Raw genomic sequence first — 18,629 nt, forward strand, 5'->3', positions numbered from 1 at the left:
CTTGTGTGGTTTTAACTTTTTCAACTTAGAGCCAACCGCTCTCTTGTGCCCAGGAGTAAGGAGGGAGCTGCTGGGCAGGTGGTACAGCCCCTCAGAGCCCTCCGGGAGGCCAGACCTGCGACCTTTGGCCCAGAGCTCCCCAGTGTCCTCAGGGTCTCAGGTCCCTGGCTGCAGCGAGGCCAGGCTAGGTTCTGGCTGTGGTCCTGGCAGGCCTCGCTTAGGCCTGGCTTAGGCAGGCTGGGCTCAGCCCTGAGTTTCCAGTTGTAGATTCCTGGCTGCACTCGGTCATGGCCACGCAGGTGGCAGCAGGCTGGAGGCCCAGGTCTTGAGTTAAACTCATCTGCATGTTGACAGGAAACCCTGGAGGCCCCACTGGGCCCGCCCAGCTGTGCTGTGATTAGCCAAGACACTCCCATTGCCCCCAGGCAGCCCCGCCTCATTTAATTTAGGTCTCTCTGAGCTCCCAGCTGACAGATAAATTGGGTGCAGCCTGGCAGGGCACCATTCTAATTTCAAGGAATGGTATCAGACACTTTTGCAAAGGAATTGTTCCATCAGGATGCCCAGTGCTCTGTAGAGTCGATCAATACTTGCTGCCCCTTCTTCCCAGATGATGAATTGCAAGCCGTCTGCCAACAGTGGAGGGGGTCCCCCAGGTACTGCCTTCCTGGCCTTCCCAGCTTCAGCCCCTCCTATCTTTCCTACCCTTCGGCTTCTCTGCATGGGGAGGAATGGAGAGTAACCCCATTGGGTGAGGGCAGGAGTGGAAATGGGGCAGGCGCTGTGCCTCAGATCAGGGATCAGGACCCTGGTGTTGCTCCTTGCTGGCTGGCTGCCCTTGGGCAGGTTTGGGTCTCTGGCCTCTGCTTTCTCATCTGTCCAGAGTGATTAGAAATGTCTGTGCTTCAGAGAGCTGAGGGCTGGCCACTTTGGTTTCGGTGCTTCTGGGCTGGCCTTTACTGGAAGATTCAGGGGGTTTCCTGGGTTGGCACTTAGGCTGGGTGAGGCGGAGCCTGCACAGTGAGGCTGCCAGGTGCCTGGGTAAGGCTGCCGATCCCTAAATCCATGTGCTGCTGTCTTGCGAACATGCCACCCTCCTTCCTGGCAGGGCCTTCTTTCCCAGGCTTCTGCTGGCCTTCTGACTTCTTCTCTGGAATCCTTTCCCTAACCTCATCCACCTATCTCTGGTGAGCGCTTAAACTCAGAACACAGGAAAGGGATTCCAAACTCAGCACAAGCCCAGAAACCATTGACCTTAGGAGATTCTAGGGAAGGCCAGTTGCTCGGGTCTGGCGCTGGTGCACTGAAACGGGCTGGGGGTGCGGGGCTCTCCAGACTGAGCTCTGGACCTCAGCCCAGGGCTGTGGGTGTGTAGGCTGAAGGCCGTGGGTTGAAGGTAGCCAGAGGCTAGAGTCTGGCACCAAGCGCCCTTTCCTTGTTGTCCCTGCCCAGGGTCCACGTGACCCCATGTAGACGATGTCCACAGAGAGCACATTTCTTCTCCCTGCATGTGCCTGGTTGTTCCCCTGCGCCCAGGGTTGAGGCCCACTCACTGGCTGGAGGTGGCCCAGACACCCTTTTTTGCTGTGGCTGGTCTGAGGGCCTGCGGTGACTCCAGAGAGCCCCACTCTCCATCGGCCCTAGTCTTGTCAGGGCCCACAGTGGCCGCTGGTAGATACGTAAAAGCAATGTCCTTGTCTGAGCATGTTTGGTCCGTGCTCTTTCCTGCAAGAGGACGTGACCTCCTGGGCACAGAACACCAGGGCCTCTGTGCAGAGGCTTTCAGTGTGTGTGTGTGTGTGTGTGTGTGTGTATAAGCTAGGGGATCTTTTCTTCTCATGAATTCTGATGTGCAGCTCCAATCAAAGAAGGCAGGAGGTACTAACTGGAAGCTCCCTCCTGCCCCCACGAGGCAACTTCTGTAAGCATGTTTGAAATACCCTGGCCATTTATCAAGGACAAGGGGTCCTCTGAGAAAGGGGAAGCGGAGACACCTGTCCTGAACCTCCTGGTCTGGGAGATTAGCATCTGCCAGTGTACGAGTTGGAGTGGGGGTGCCTGTGGAGGGTGGTGTGGTTATGGGTGAGGCTGCCTGTGGGGGTTGGTGTGGCTGGGGTAAGGGGTTTGTTGGGGGTCTTATATACAGCTCTTCCAGGGCATTGAGACACAGTGTCATTGCCCTGGCTTCCTGAGCAGCCAGTGGACTTCCTGGGGGTGGTCTCAGGGGCTCTCAGAGCCTCGGAGCATCCTTGTCACCAAGTCCGTGTCATCTGAGGTTAGCTACTGGGTTGCTGACTGCCCAGGGAAATGGATGGAAAATGAAGGTTTGGGCTTGTCTTCCAGGACTCAGGCCAGGGTTGGATGTTGCCCTGGGCAGCTTAGCCCACACCTTCAGACCCTGGAGGAGGGCACGAGGGTGGGCAAGGGACTGAAGGAGACCAGGGCGACTTTCCCCCTCATTGGCCTCACAGATGTTGCAGAAGTGTCTCTGCTGGGCTCTGCTGGGCCTGGGAGCCTGTCCGGGCCAGAAAGGCAGTGCTCCAAGGCCAGGGTGCCATCGTGGCCTTTTGGGGAGAGGAGGTTTGGGCATCTCTAGGACTCCTCTGGGCTAGACCTTTCTCCAGCACCCCAAGTCCCTTTCTCAGTCTTCCTCAGGGCCAGACTTGTGCCCAGGGCAGTATGTTGGGAGGTGTGCTGTGTAATGTTGGCTTCTCTGGTGTTTGCACATGTGTGCACGCATGTGTGTTTGCATTTACACACAAGCATGGACAGAGCCCATGTTCTAGGCCCTGTCTGAGCACTGCCCTAGCTGCCATCTGTGTACCCTAGGTTGCTGAGGAGTAGCCAGGGCCAGTGGGTATGGGGAATGGGGAGCCCCAGCCCAGCCTGGAAGCCCTGCTCAGAGCTCATCTGTCTGATCCTGGCATGTCATGCCCCAAATCTCAGGCTGCTGGTTACCATCACCTGGGTGGCTTAAAACAGCAGTTAATTCTCTCATTCTTTTCCCTTTTCTGGGAGGGCAGAATTCTGGAGTCAGTGTCTCTGAGCTGAAGTCAGTGTGTTGGCAGGACTGTGTTCCTTCCCGAGGCTCTAGCAGCAGTCTGTTCCTTGCCTCTCCCAGCTTCTGGGGACTGCCGGCATTCCTTGGCTTGGCTTGTGGCTGCATCACTCCAGCCTCTGCTCTCATGGTCACAGTGCCTCCTCTGCTTCTAAGTGATGTCAGCCTCCCTCTTTTAAGGGTGCATGTGATTGCATTTGGGATTCACCTTGATAATCCAGGATGATCTCCACCTGTCGAGATCCATACTTTTATCATATCTATGGAGCCCTTTTTTGGTTATATAATACTCCCAGGTTCTGGTGATTAGGACCTGGTATCTTTGGGGACCACCATTCAATCTATTTGTTGTTGTTTAGTTGCTGAGTGATGTCTGACTCTTGCAACTCAGGCTTCCCTATCCTTCACTCTCTCCTGGAGTTTGCTCAAATTCATGTCCATTGAGTCAGTGATGCCATGCAACCCTCTCATCTTCTATTGCACCCTTCTCCTCTTGCCCTCAGTCTTTCCCAGTATCAGGGTCTCTTCCATTGATTCAGCTCTTCACATCAAGTGTCAAAGTACTGGAGCTTCAGCTTCAGCATCAGTCCTACAGGACGTGAGTGAGCCTCCCTTACAAGGCTGACTGTGCAGGGACTGGGGCTGCACATCTGTGGAGGAGTAACCCTGCAGGCAGACTTCACTCCTTCTCAGGTGATGATGTTCAGGCACAGCCCAGCAGGACCCACGCCCCTCTTCTGCATCTGCTGGACCCTAATGCAGTCTCAGCCAGACCGTGGTCTGACCCTAAGACCAAGTGTACTGAGATAATAGCCTTACTGGTTGCACCAAGAAGGGCTGAACTTGGGACCCTGGGAAGGTCGCCACTGAGTGGGAAAGGTCCTTGGGTCACACACTGAGCAAGTGGTCTCACTCTGTCGGGCACATTCGCAACAAGTCCTGCTATCTCAAGACAAGGGCTGCAAACTCAGAGACCTGCAGGGCCCGACAGGCAATGCCAGTGAGGAGAGCGGCAGAGGGCAAGAAAACAAATTACACCCACCCTTGGCCCGGTTTTAATTTTCCTTCTTTTGATACAAACATGAAAGTCTCTGCTGAAATGGATACAGCAGTGACACGTGGCATTTGGCCCTGGCCTCACCGTGGGCACAGGACAGACAATAGACGTTGTCCATAGGGCAGCCTGTCCTCAGCTCCCCTGACCAAGACCTGGTGGGAGTGTGGGCCCGGGGCAGCCATTGTTTTTGCTGTTAAGAGAATCCAGACATCAGAACTTTGATGTGAACTCTCCTGATTTTAAATTGTTGCTTCAGATTTCTGAAAAGCACCATATGGGCCAAATAAAACAACGGCCCCTATTGACCACCTGTGTTTTCAGAGACGTGGAGGTGGAAATGTCCTGTGTCCTCCTCCATGGGCTTCCTGCAGTCCCTGGGCATGGCCTTGGGACAAGGGGAGGCTGTGCGCTCCTGCTGAGCTGCTACTGGGCTGCAGAGTCTCCCACCCTGTCTTACACCTGGCCCTGGGCTGAAGGCAGAGAAAGCAGACAGCTCAGTGCCTGTGACCTTGGCTGCCTCCCTCTCGGAAACAGCTTGTGCCAAGCCTCTGCCCGCTGCTGTCAGGCTGCACCATCCTCCCTGGCGGGCAGAGGAGGCAGGGTGCCCTCGGGAATGCTGTGCCCTGCTGCTGCCAAGGAAAGCCTGTGAGGTGAGTGAGAACAGGGTGCCAGCCCTGCGTGGCTTCTCCACGTGGCCGAGCGTGGCCTGCCTGCACAGTCTCCAGCAGCCCTTTTTCCCCTCCTGACCTGCTGCATGTCTCCGCCCCACTTCCCTGAGCCAGAGAGTTTTCCAGACGGCTAAGGTACCAAGAGCGCAGTTCATGATGGGCGCTCAGGGCCAGGAAGCAGAGGGCTGGAGCTGATGCTGAGTGCTCACAGGGGCTGCCCCAGCAGGGAAGGGGACTGACAGTCTTGTGTTGTAACCAGCTGCTCTGGTCCAGGCTGGAGGCAGGGAGCCTAGAGCAGTGCTGCAGGGAGTGTGTGTAGCCGTCAGGACAGGACACTAGTGGAAAGTGGGCAAGGCTCCACTTGGTGCCAGGTAGATGGTCAGGCTTACCTTGGTGATTCAGTGGGTGTGAGTCATAAGAGAGAGGGCTCAGTCAAGAATGAGGCCTGGTGGAGGGGGGAGGGGTGAGTAATGCGGTGATGGGGTAGGGGATGTGGAGGGGGCACTAACTTGCTGGAAGCCCGTTTGGGGAAGCTTTCTGCTCTGTCGTGGTTTATCTCCTATTGCCACTGTAACAAGTTACCACAAAGTCAGTGGCTTATGCTCTTCTGGAAGTCAGGAGTCCAAAATGAATCTCAAGGAGCTAACGTTAAGGAGTCAGCAGGGCTGGTTTCCTCTGGGGCCTCGAGAGAGGAATCCATCCCTTGCCTCTCCCAGCTTCTGGGGGATGCCAGCATTCCTTGGCTTGTGGCTGCATCACTCCAGCCTCTGCTCTGCGGTCACAGTGACTTCTCTCTTATCTGTAGTAAGTTTCTCCCTCTTATAAAGACACTTGTGATTACATTGGGCTCACTGGGCTACTCCAGGAGAATTTTCTCATTTTAAGGTCTCTAGCTAAATCACGTCTGCTAAGTCTCTTTAGCCATATGAGGCTATCCTCACAGGTTCTGGGGGTTAGGATGGGACATCCTGGGGGCCGTGGTTCAGCCACATAGTATCAGAATGTTAAAGGCTGAGGTCCTAGCAGAAATGGAAGAGAGGTCAAGAGAGGCAGGTTTTGCACCCTGAGCCCCAGACCTGGCCAGAGTCCAGGTGCCAGAGCCCCTCTCTGTGCCACTGGTGGGAGCCTGGGGCCTGGCCCGGCGCTTTCAGGCTGGTGACTCAAGGGCTCTGCTCCTGGACTTGGCCCATGCCCTGCCCAGCTGGCTCTTGCCAGCTCACTGTATTGCAGCTGAAAGTCTGGGCACCTTAGTGCTTTATGCCCAGGGCCTTCTCGGTTCTTCCTCTTCATTCTACCCTGGGCTGTGCCTATGGCCTGGGGGCCAGAGGGAACCCCAAGAGAAGTCCTGATTGTGAAACCCGAAGCAGTTGGCCCGACTCCGGGAGGCGTGTTTCAGGGCTGAGTGTATCCTTGGCAGAGGCCGTGGTGCTCCCGCTGCTCTGCGGTCAGCCCCCTGGACGGCCGCTGGAGATGCCAGTGTGCTGACGTGGCCACACACTGGGGAGGTGGGCGGGAGCTGTGCTGGGTCAGCTGAGGCCTGCTGCGATCTGGGGTCAGACTGAGGAGACTGCTGCAGAGCTGGCGGCTGAGCTGGGGTCTTTGTGACTGGGTTCTGCAGCTGGGGGGCTCTGCCCCGTGGGCTGTGAGGGCAGAGGTGGTGCCTGCAGCCATCTCCTCCTGCAGTGGAGGCTTGCCCGGCGTGCCCCCTCCTCTCAGACTCCACAGATGCAGTCTGTGACGGTACTTGGCTTGGTGGGTGCAGACAGCCCACGCACTGAGCTCCTCTCCTGTGTCTAAGGTCTACCCTCCCTGCTTCCTCTCTTCTCCCACATTCATATGCAATCTGGTTCAGGGGTGGTGCTGGCTGGGTGAGCGTGGTCCAGGAAGGACCTGGATCTTGGCTGGAGCACTGTGAACAGATGACGAATGTGACCCAGGGATAGTGCTCTGGGCCTTGGCCTGCCTGGGGTGCAGGGGACAGTTCTTAGAGGAACCACCTCCGCACATCAGTAGCTGCTCCCAGCACAGAGGCCAGAGGCAGTTTGGTTAGGGGTTGAGTGTGCCTGCCTCGGCAGCCTTCCCAGCCCCATCATGTCTCAGTTTTTGCATCTCTAAAATGGGTATAATGTCGGCAGGGCCTACTAATCCTCATCTCACCCTTGTTATGGTGCCCACTCTGTGCTTGCTGTTCCATATGCTTAAGATCATAGGCTGTCTCGGGCCCTGAGGTCCTCTCTGCCCTTGCCACCCCATCTTTGACGAACTCTTTTCCACAGACCCAATTCACTGATACTCTTCTTTTTATCCCCTGGATTGTGTAGTGAATGTCCCCTAAAGAGCTTTCTGTTGGCACATGGTGACTATGCCTGGCTTCCAGGTAACACACCATCTCAGAAGCAAAGTCGTGCTCTGCTCTGGGTGCATCTGGAATTAAATTAGCAAAAGTGGTGTGTCTGGCTATCACATCAGCCATGGGCTCTGCAGACTTGCTCTTTGCTGGCCTCTAGTGAAGCAGACCGGGATGTTTCTGGGAGAGATTTGATGTCTCCAGTGGCCACTTTACACGTCTGTGACACTTTGTGCTTCAGAGGTGTCAGCTGGCCTGCCGGGGATGGGAGCGGCTGGGCCCCGAAAGTCCCGACACGGTCCCTTCACACCCCATGGGGCAGCTGGCAAGAGATCTGGGCTTTCTGCGTGCTGTATATGTAATGGGGGACAGAGGGACAGGTGTCCCACGATGAACCCCTGGACAGAGGCCTCTTGGCGAAGCAGAGGGGTCCAAGGACAGGGGAGAGGTGCTGGTCCCAGCATCAGGGGATCGGGCTGCAAAGACAGCTCAGGGGGGAGAGGAGCCCTTCCCCAGAAGCAGTGAGGCCAGGCATAGCCCAGAAGCTCATTGGGCCCGAGTTCCAAACTCTGCAAGTCTGTACCAGCTGGAGGGCTCTGACCAAGGCCTGTTTCCTCTCAGAATTCTCTGCAGGTTGACAAACACTTCAGCCAGCTCCAAGCCTGAAGTGTTTTCTATAAAAAAATTTCCAACTTTCCTTGACCCATTTCTCTTTCAAATTAATACCAAGCAGTGCTGTGCACTTGGCACTGAAGGAACTCTGAGCTGGGAAAAGGTCATGCAATTAGACGGAAGTCTTGGTGTCTGGCTGTCTCTCCTTCCCCCTTTATGCGTCTCCCCCTCCATCTGGCCCTCTCGGCTGTGCATACATACTCCCGCGCACACGTGTTTGGAACTTGGGCTGGATTCTCAAGTTGGGATGTTTCTCCCAGAGCTCTTGACCTGGCTCCACTGGCATGGGCTCAGTCCTGGGGTGTGGGCTTCCCCTTGACCTGGAGCTAGGAAGGCCTCTGAGAGTGTGAGTAGAGCGCATGGGAGAATCTGGAGGCAGAGTCCAGCTGGTGTTCCTTTCCAGGGATGTGCAGGCAGGACAAAGTTGCACACTTGGGATGAAGTCAAGGCTCAGGTGAGAGCTTGCAGGATGGCACAGGATTTGGGGAGTCTGGGGCCAGGTCCTAATGGAGGAGGTGGCCTGGGAGCTGGGCCTGCCTAGGTCTGGTCTGGGTTGGAAGGGGCCAGGTTTCTAGTGATGCTCCCAGTCACTGGGGGAAGACCACAAACAATGGTGGGACTGCTGGATGGAACGCTGAGGCTAAGAACAGGCACCCTGCGCACTGCTGCGGAGGGGGATAAAGCTGTGAGCAAAGCAAAACCCAGGAAAGGGTAAACTGAGTTGGGGGAGGGTCTCTGGGTCAGAGACAAAAGACACACTCGGCTGGTGTGAGGGCCTGGCCCAGGAGACTGCTCCCGTTCCTGAAACTGGAGTCAGTCCTGTGTGGCTGAGGGGCAGAAAAAGGGCCACATGCCTGGAGGGAGGGAGTAATGGAGAGAGAGCAAGGGCAGGGCCCGGGGAGGTGGGGAGGGCTGATGGGGTTGAGTCATGGAGGAGGTGAGGTCTTATTCTCCTGGCAGTGGGAAGCCTTTGAGGACTGTCAGTGGGGAGAGTGGCTGCAGGGAGGGCTGTACCCAGGGGGCCCCGGGGGGTCCTGATGGCCAGCGCGAGATGGCCTGGTGGATGAGCACAGGATGCTTTTGGAGGCAGGGCTCACAGGATGTGGGTGTGAGTGAGGGATCAAGGGCAGCTCCTGGAAGGATGGTGGATAGGTGTGGCGCAGCCTGGGGTGGGGAGGCTGGGGCGGGGAGAGGCAGGCCCAGTGCAGAAGGCAGAATTGGGGCCCAATCCTCAGACCTCAGAGCTGGGCCCTCCCACTGTTCCTCCCTCCCCTGGCTCAGAGGAAGGGACTTTCCAGAGGGGACAGTGCTGGCCAGAGGCCAAGCCCACTTGGCTTCCAGACTCTGGCGGTGGGGGACAGGGACCCCAGACTTGACCCCACAGATGGACAGGTTCTGGAGTGTGCTCGTGGATCCTCTTGCCCTGGGCATCAGAGGCCCTGCTCTGCAGGATGGGGTAGCTGAGCATAGTGTAAAGTCCAGAGACCCTCGGACGTGTGTGTGTCCTGGCCTTTGTGGTGAATTAGGTCCTCCTTCCACGCCTGCTGCTTCGGAGGGGGCCCCACGCAGGGGTGCATGGAAGCTGATGCCAGTGTGTGTGATGGACTGTGTGCGCCTGCTTCTCAGGCCCTCCAGGCCAAGGTCTGCTGTCCACCCAGCCGGGCTGGAGGCAGTGCTGGCCGGCTGCTCACACAGCCGGGATGGTGGTAATGACCCTGCCCTTTGTGCAACCTCTCTTGGAATTTGACTTGGGGACCTCCTGGCCTCAGTTCTTCTCCTATGAACAGGTATATGTTGCCAACCCCGAAAGGCATGATGGCCTGGATCCCCTCGAGCCCTGGCTCTAAGCAGGGAAAACTTGCTACGTGACCAGAATAATTATGGGATCCAAGGGCAACAGATACACGGTCCTGGGCACAGCCAGGCTGCTTTCCCACCTCGGCTCCCAGAGTCACCATGTCCTCCCCAGCACAAGGGCTTTGCTGGTGGATCTTTTGCTGATCCCTGGTGGCTCAGCTGGTAAAGAATCCGCCTGCAATGCGGGAGACCTGGGTTTGATCGCTAGGTGGGGAATATTCACTGGAGAAGGAATAGGCTACCCATTCTAGTATTCTTGGGCTTCCTTTGTGGCTCAGCTGGTAAAGAACCTGCCTACTATGCTGGAGACCTGGGTTTGATCACTGGGTTGGGAAGATCTCCTGGAGAAGGGATAGGCTACCCACCCTTGTATTCTTGGGCTTCCCTTGTGGCTCAGCTGGTAAAGAATCTGCCTGCAATGCAGGAGACCTGGGTTCGATCGCTGGGTCAGGAAGATCCCCTGGAGAAGGGAATGGAACCCACTCCAGTATTCTTTCTTGGAGAATTCCATGGACAGAGGAGCCTGGTGGGCTGTAGTCTATGGGGTCACAAAGAGTCAGATATGACTGAGTGACTAACACTTTCACTTCGCTTCACAGGGAAGCAGTGCTGCTTTCTGCTTTAATTTGTGCGGCTTTGATGGTCGGCAAGGACGAATGATCTCCCTGAGTTTGATTACTTTGTATGTCTCCCCTACCTGTTTAAGTCCTTTGCCCGTTCATCTCCTGGGGTCTTTTATATTGGGATAAGCCCTTTATCTACTTTAGATATCGACTTTCTGTCATGGTTGATACAGGCCTTTTCCCCAGGCTGTAGTTCCCTTTACCTTTTCGTTACGTTAGTTTTTGTTGCACAAAAGCCCGTTTTTCTGTAGCCCAGCCTGTGGGTGATTCTTTTCCTTCCCTCTGAGCTGGTTGGTGGTCTGGAGATGTGTGCCTTCATTGAGGGCCTGTGTGAGGATAGGTGCTTGCATCTGTGTGTTATTTAATCTGCACGGCGGCCCCGGGGGCAGGCAGAGAACAGGGCCCTGGGGCACTGCCGGCTGAGAGTCCGGGGCAGAGGAGAGCATCGTGCCGGTGGGGCTCCCTGTGGCAGGGGTCCCCGGAGCGTGCAGACGCGTCAGCTCGTGGATTCCTGTAATGACTCCGTGAGCTTGGTTGCTGTTGTCATTATGCTCACTTTGTAGATGAGGAAACTGAGGCACTGACCGTCACAGCTCATGAGTGGTAGAGCCACAGCTGAAGCCAGGCCGTTCACTCCTGCCTGGGCAGGGAGGAGCTTCCCGGGCCCCGCCTGAAGGCTGGCCATCTTTGGGACACCTGGGGCTTTCCTAGCGCTGAGGCTCGGCCTACAGGATGCAGAAACTGAGGCACGGAGAGGGTGAGTGAGGGGGTGTCTCAGGTCATTTAGTATAGCGGCTGTGGGGAGAATCTCTGGCTTGCTGGGAAACCCCCAGCACTGGGGGGAGCGTCTGGCATGTAGCTGGTACTTCAGTATCCATGAACTTGTTGACGGAGGCCTGGCCACACGTCCCTCATTCCTGAGGACGCTGCTGTCCTTGGCAGACTTTTGAGGGCTCATCGCTGAAGGAAGCCCACTTTTGTTGATACCCCTGGCTTTGGGTTTCTGTGCAGGTGGGGCCTTGCTGGGGCCTCGGGCTCCTGGGATGTTGAGTGGTGTTCCCTCACTGTAGCAGTGGGGAGATGGGGCTGGCCGCAGTGCCCAGGGACCAGGGGGAGGCGGCAGTGGGGAGATGGAGCTGGCCGCAGTGCCCAGGAACCAGGGGAGGCCGCCTCGCTGGGCCCAGCACACCCTGGTGACCATTCAGAGACTGTGCTGCTGTCTTTCAGCATGTGCCCTGTGGAAACCATATCCCAGGCACTCATTTGTTCAATTCATTCAGCTGATAAATTTACTTACGGCCTGCACAGGGCTGGGCACTGGCTGGGCTCTGGAACCTTGGGAAGCAGACAGACACAGCACCCCCAAGCCCAGGGTCATACATGTGATACACGTGTGCCATACACGGTGAACAGGCAGGATGCCTACACAGGAACAGTGGGAGACGCCACACAGTCAGCACACAGGAATTGGAGGCTGGCGTTGAGATCTGGATGTGGATTGCAGTTCACTAGGAAAGGAGGGGCCGGGGGAGCAGGGGCGAGTGTCCTCAGGGGAGTGGTTTTGGCCTGTCTGGGGGTCCAGCAGGAAGGACCAGTGGAGACTGAGGGTCTGAGGGGGCAGATCATGGCGGGCTGTCTTGGTGTGGGGGTTGGAGGGAGGGTGGTTTGCTCTGCTGTAAGTAGAGAAGCAGTATGGCCTAGTTACTGTGGAGGTGGGTGAGAGGGGAAGAGGCAGGGAGCCAGGAGAGGCTGCTGCCATGAGGCTGGAGAGACTGTGGCCTGGGCAGGCTGGCCCTGGTGGAGAAGAGGAGCTGTTGCTGTTCATTGGCTCAGTCACATCCGACTCTTTGTAACATGATGGACTGCAGCATGCCAGGCCTCCCTGCCCTTCACAATCTCCTGGAGTTTGTTCAAACTCACGTCCATTGAGTCAGTGATACCATCCAACCATCTAGTCCTCTGTCGTCCCCTTCTTCTCCCGTCTTCAATCTTCCCCAGCATCAGGATTTTTTCCAATGAGTCAGCTCTTCACATCAGGTGGCCAAAGTATTGGAGTTTCAGCTTCATCATCAGTCCTTCCAATGAATATTCAGGGTTGATTTCCTTTAGGACTGACTAGTTTGATCGCCTTGCAATCCAAGAGACTCTCAAGCATTTTCTCTAGCACTATACAGAAGCCTCAGTTCTTTGGCACTCCACCTTCTCTGTGATCCAACTCTCACGTCCATACATGACTACTGGAAAAAGCATAGCTTTGACTATACAGATCTTTGTCGGTAAAGTGGAAGAGGGATGGCCAGATGCAATATGGAGCGATAGAGCAGCAAGGATCTTGGGGGTCCTGTTAGGTGGTCCCCATGGTGATCAGAGCGGGATGCTGCCCACTGGGCAGGACCACATTCCCATCCAGGCTGGCAGCACCCTCCCAGGGTCAGGGAGGAGCAGAACCACAGCTCTCAGCTGGGCCCTCTCATGTCTGCCTCTTCCCTACTCTGCCTGCAGACTCAGGTTGACACTTACCAGAATCATCTTTGCTGAGGTGCAGGCCCGGGAAGGTCTTTGTATGTGTGGACTTTTTTATTTTTTTTTTATTTTTAAGGCTTCTATCCAGATCTCTCCAAACTCACCTTTGGGACAAGTGAAAAATGCTGTCTGTGGATTTCTGGCTGAGGAGAAATGCTGACTCGGTGTGGGTTTTTTTTTTTTTTTTCCCAACTGCCTCTATGGGGTTGTTCCAGGGGCCAGACAACCCTCTTTATTCTCAGTGCTTTGATAGTTCATGGGCCAGTGGCTGGGCAGGCCAGGCACATGGGGACAAGTAGGCTTTGGCAGGTGATGGAGTTGGGAGAACAAGGAGCTGGAGCACCAGCCCAGTCTGCTGATGTCGCACAGGATGAGGGACCAAGGGCTGTTGTGGGATCCCCAGAGCCTCTAGGCACAGACCTCTAAGGCCCGTGGGGAGTGGTCTCTAGGGGTCTCAAGTTGGCTGAAGTTCAGTACAGATCGGGTCATGAGCCGAGGGCTCCGGTTAGGGACAAGGGGGTGCTCATTCCCACCCACCAACCTATAGAGCCTCAGTTGTGGGCAACCACAGGCTGGAGTGCGGGCACCATGGGCCCAGTGACCAGGCTCAGGAGGGGTGGGCTGAGTGGTCAGTGACACGGACCCCATACAGTCCAGGGCCCCAAGGATGGAGGTTCACTGCCCTGCCACCTTGCGCAGAGCCTGGGGTCAGGTGTCTGGAGAGAGTGTTTCTGCTGGAGTCTTCCATGCCAGTGTTGCTAGGGTGTGGGCCAATGTGGAGTCAGTTACAGGAGGGCCGCTGGTTTCTCAGGAGTAGCCGGAAATTGCGATTTTATGTAAAACCTTTTCATTTCAAAATGTTGGCAAGCTGATTCAAAATTTTCAAAAGCTGCGTGTGAAGCACGCAGGCCCCTGGCAGCAGCAGCGGAGGCTTGAGATCCTAGGATGGCTTCAGTGCCGGGGACCCCAGCCCCTGGGAACCTGGCAGCAGCTGGGCCAAGCTCTCCATGCGGCTGGTGATGCTGCGGAGCTGAGATGCACGGAAGAGGAATTTTATTTTGCTTTCGAGAATATCGCGAGAGACCTTTCCAGCAGTTCCGTTTCTGTGAGATCTGCTGTCATCGTGGTCGTGTTTTTCTTGGAGGCCAGTGGTGAAGCCCATCTGCAGAGCATTAGCGGGGCGGGCGTGTGGCTGGGAAGGCTCCATCCAGGCCTCCAGACGGAGCCTGGGGTGGGGGGTGGGGAGGGAAGGGCGTTTGGTTGGGATCAGTCTGCAGACCCCTGGAGACGGGCCCCTGCCACAGCGCTAGGGCCACCGCCCGCATGGCCAGGCCTGAGGGCTGAGGGGATGGACCTCTGCCCCGTGCAGCTGCGTGCTGAGTCCCAGAGGCCTGTGCTCTGCTTTCCCAGCATGCTCATCCTTCCCACGGTCCCTGCAGCTCGGGGAGCAAAGATCAGCTGAAGGTGCAATAGGACTCTGGTCAAGTGACTGAGCTCCTCGGTTCTGGGCTGTGTCCCAGAAGCTACTTACATTCTTGGCAAACTCACCAGCAGGACAAACAGGGCCTGTCCTTGTCCTGGGACCTTGGACTGAAAAGGACACGAGGTCTTCACACGCCGAGGAGAGGACCCGCCTGGGGCAATCTCAGAAAACTCAGTTTGGGCCCTTGGTGACAGACCTGGGAGCAGCCAGGGCCCCAGTGCCCCCTTCTTTGGCTCCTTCACTTCCTGGAACATGTGGGTGCTCCCCAAGGGCTGTGGTGGCCCAGAGAGGGTGAGGGATCCGAGGGGCTCCGCCTCAGTTTCCCGATTTACAAATTCAGGGGTGTTGGACCAAAGCCGGGCCCCTCTTGTAGCTTACAGGCTGTAGCCGTCTCCTCACATGTGTTATTTGATTTACACAATGTCTTCAAACACTGAAAGTGAACACTTAAAGGTCAAGAGGTTTCACATTAAAATCTTAATTTTCAGTTTCTCAGAAAGATCAGAAGGCCCCGTGCCCGGGGTCTGTTCCTGAAGACAGTGTTTGCGGGCGTGTGCCAGACCTCTTCTACCCTGTGGTTTCCTGTCTGGCCCCCTGACTCGCTTTGGCCCTGCCTGCTCTGGTTGGTGATGGAGAGAGACTCTGGGAGGAAGACGGCCTCTGGTTGGTAGTTATACACTCACAAGCTGTCTCTCTCTCTCTCACACACACACATATATACACAGATGTGTCCATGTGAACACATGTACATGTGCATACGCATGCACAACACAGACTCATTTACATCTTCCCGGAATGAACCTTAGGACCCAGAGGGGTTTCCCAAGTCCTTTTCCCTTTGGGCAGCCAAGACCCAAGTGAGGGGTCACAGGACTAGATAAGCTGGGATGAAGGGCTGAGCTGGCTCCTGGGCCCTCGGCCTGCGTGAGAGGCACCGGTGCTCCCTCTTGAAGGGGACCCGGGGCTGCAGTGCTCTGAGGCCAGAACAAGACCCCCCAGGCCTTCTGCAGGAAGGACAGCCTCAGAGTGCACTCACCCTGGGTGGGCACAGGCCACGCAGTGGGAGACACTGGTGAGGGTGAGTGATGGAGAGCTCATGGGTGACTTGCCAAAGCTCACGTATGGGGATGTAAGCCACCCCCGAGCCTGCCAGACTGGCCTGGCAGTTTCTGTGCAAAGGGGCTTGGTGGGGCAGGTAGCCTGGTAGGTGGAGGGGGCGGGTGCCCACGTGTTGCCGGCCCTGGCAGCCTGGCCCCACGCCAGCTTCTGCAGAGTCACCTGCTCCGTTTGGATGCTGGTACAGGAGACAGGGAGACTGGCCCTGTGTTATTCGTGTCTCTGTCATGTGTGGCTCCCGCAGCAGCTGAGGGCCAATTCCAAGGGAACACAGCAGTTTTCCCACCTGCTGAGAGGAGGCAGAATGAGTCCAGGGCCCACTGTCTTGGGAGCTGGCCCTGCCTCAGGGGTTTGCTGACCTGCTCTGAATTAGGACCTGGTGGGCTCTCAAGAGAGGAGACAGTAGTAGGGGGACTCCAAGCCTAAATGGTGGGAAGGGTCTGACCTCGCTGATGGATGGAGGGAAGGTGGTAGAGAAAGTGGATCTAAATCCAGCCCACTCAGACCCAGAGGCCACATCAGCTGCCCCAGCCCTGTCCCCTGATCCCCTGCCCCCGGCTTCAGACCCATACCCCAGACACCCTCCTGGAGGTTTCACCAGGTGGCTATGATGCCTCAGTCTTGAGTCAGACACCCCCAGACCCAAATCCAAGCCCCAGCTCTGAGCCACTGAGCAGTCTCTGCTCCCTCCTTGGGCTCTGGTGTTGACTTGCCTTGTTGCTTTGAGTTACTGTGGATTCCAAATTCAGGGACGGGGAGCCCTGCAGGCCTGGCCTAAACTGAGTGCACACCCGTGGAGTTCAAGTTCGAATCTCCCCTCCTTGATGGGCGGGCACCTTCTTCTGTCCTGTTTCAGTGGCTGCCTTGGCATTGCTGATCTCCGAAGAAAGTGTCCTGGGTTATTATCTTCAGCCTCTCCCTCACCATCTGGAGCTGATCTGTGAGCAAGCCTAACCAGGTCTACCCCCAAAATGCCTGGGAATCACATGCCATCATTCCTGTCCCTGACTTTGTTGCCTGATTCAATTGTCACGGGCACAAAGAATTCGCTTTCCAGTGTCAGAGTCCATTCACTCATTTGTTCATTCCCTTGCTTACTCACCCGTTCATTCACTCATTAATTCATTTAGTCACTTATTAGTTTATTCGCTCACTCATCCATCCATTTATCCCTCCATCCATCCATTCAACAAGTGTTTTCAAGCACCCCTGTGCCAGCCGTGTGCTGGGTATTGCAAACTTCTGAGGAGCCCTGGTTGAAGGGAGAGGCAGATAAGGGGATGAGCCATGCCAAGTGCTGCTAACACACTAGAGGCCCAGGGCACGAGCAGCTGATGTTGCCCTGGTGGGGTGAGCTCCAGGAAGCTTGTCAGGGTGTGATTGCCGGGCTCTACGGCCAAGTGGCTGTGCTCAGGCTCCAGGGACAAGGAAGGACAGGGGATGCTAGCTCAAAGCACAGACTCTGAGGTCTTGCTCCCCGATTTGAATCCTGGCTCCTCCCTCCACCTCTGTGCCTCTGTTTCCTCATCAGAAAAATGGAGGTAGGGGATTTCCAGCAGGTAGGGTTGTTGGGAGGATTAGTCCCCATCAAACTTGTGAAGAATGCAGTATGGGTCCAGTGTGGACCCAGCGCTGAGTAATGAAGCATTGCCTTGAACAGAAGGGAAAGCCCCATCCCATCTGTGGCCACCAGACAGTCAGGCTCTCTCTCACAGGTTGCTGCCCACACTACATTTTTTCAGCAGATGGTTTCTGGGCTACTGTCCTGTGCCCATTTCAGGTGGGCCCTGGGTGGGGAAGTCTTGTTCCAAACCGATTCGCTTTCCTGCTTCATCCGGTCAGGGAGGGGAGCAGGCACAGTGTGAAGCCATGGGTCACTTAGGCCCTGGGCAGTTTGGGGGGGTCATCAACTCTGCTGCTGCCTGGATTCCCAGGCAGCCAGGGGAAGGTGGCCCTGGGTAGTCCTGAAACGTGGTAGAACCTCTCACTGAAGCCATCCCTGTGCACCCCAGACCTTATGTACTGAGTGGGAGATGAGAACTGCCAGCCATAGGTCTTGCTGGACACTGTGGCATGTTTGTCACAGTGTTACACAATAAACTGGACAGACTGAGCTCATATTTAGGAGGATTTATGTACACATGGGCTTCCAGCTTTCTGTGAGAGGTCAGGACGCCTGGCCACACTGGGCCTGTGCTGCTCTCCCTGCGGCTCCGGTGGATGGGTGCTAAGGGGCCCTGGGGGGGACTGTGTACTCCTTTCCCAGCCCCCAGTATTTCCACTGACTCCCCGAGCCAGGAGTCTGGGGCTTGTGATCCGTCATCATTGTGCCCTATTGTCTATTTTTTTAAACCAAAATATATTTCTCTGGCTCCGAGAGGGCTTGATCTGCAACCTTCCAGCTGCTGTCACTCATTTATGTCTCCCCTGGACTCCTATTAGCATTTGAATTTCTGCTGGTCTTTATATTTTTGCGGGCTTCCCTGGTGGCTTAGACAGTAAAGAATCTGCCTGCAATGCAGGAGACCCAGGTTCAATCCCTGGGTTGGGAAGATCCTCTGGAGAAGGAAATGGCAACCCACTCCAGTACACTTGCCCGGAGAATCCCATGGACAGAGGAGCCTGGCGTGCCACAGACCATGGAGTCACAGAGCTGGACACAACTGAATGACTAACACTTTTGTTTAACAATTTATTTTTTGTGACATAGAATTCACCACTTTATTTTAAAATGTATATGTGCATATGTGCCTGCTAAGTTGCTTCAGTCATGTCTGACTCTGTGCAACCCTATGGACTGTAGCCCTCCAGGCTCCTCTGTCCATGGGATTCTCCAGGCAAGAGCAATGGAGTGGGTTTCCATGCCCTCCTCCAGGGGATCTTCCTGACCCAGGGATCGAACCTGCATCTGTTACCTCTCCAGCATTGGCAGATAGATTCCTTACCACTAGCACCACCTGGGAAACCAGAAAATGTATATAATCCACTGCTTTTTAGAATATTCTTCTTGTTGTGTAACCATCATTATCATTTAGTTCCAGAACCTTTTCATCCCCTATATGGAAGCCCTGTACCCACTAGCCGTCACTCCCCATGCACCCTCCTCCAGCCCCTAGCAAGTATTAATTGACTTCCTGTCTCTATGGATCTACCTACTCTGGACACTTAATTTAAATGGACACACACAATTTGTGGCCCTCTGGGTCTGGCTTTGCTGCTGGTCTT

General features: G+C 55.8%; 1 protein-coding gene across 1 annotated transcript in view; it reads left to right on the forward strand.

Moving 5' to 3' along the window:
* ADAMTS2 (ADAM metallopeptidase with thrombospondin type 1 motif 2) overlaps positions 1-18,629 on the forward strand; it is a 248,750-nt gene that overhangs the window by 80,765 nt on the left and 149,356 nt on the right. The gene's annotated exons all lie outside the window — the stretch shown is intronic.

This window comes from Bubalus kerabau, chromosome 1, assembly GCF_029407905.1.
Source record: "Bubalus kerabau isolate K-KA32 ecotype Philippines breed swamp buffalo chromosome 1, PCC_UOA_SB_1v2, whole genome shotgun sequence".
Lineage (NCBI taxonomy): Eukaryota > Metazoa > Chordata > Mammalia > Artiodactyla > Bovidae > Bubalus > Bubalus kerabau.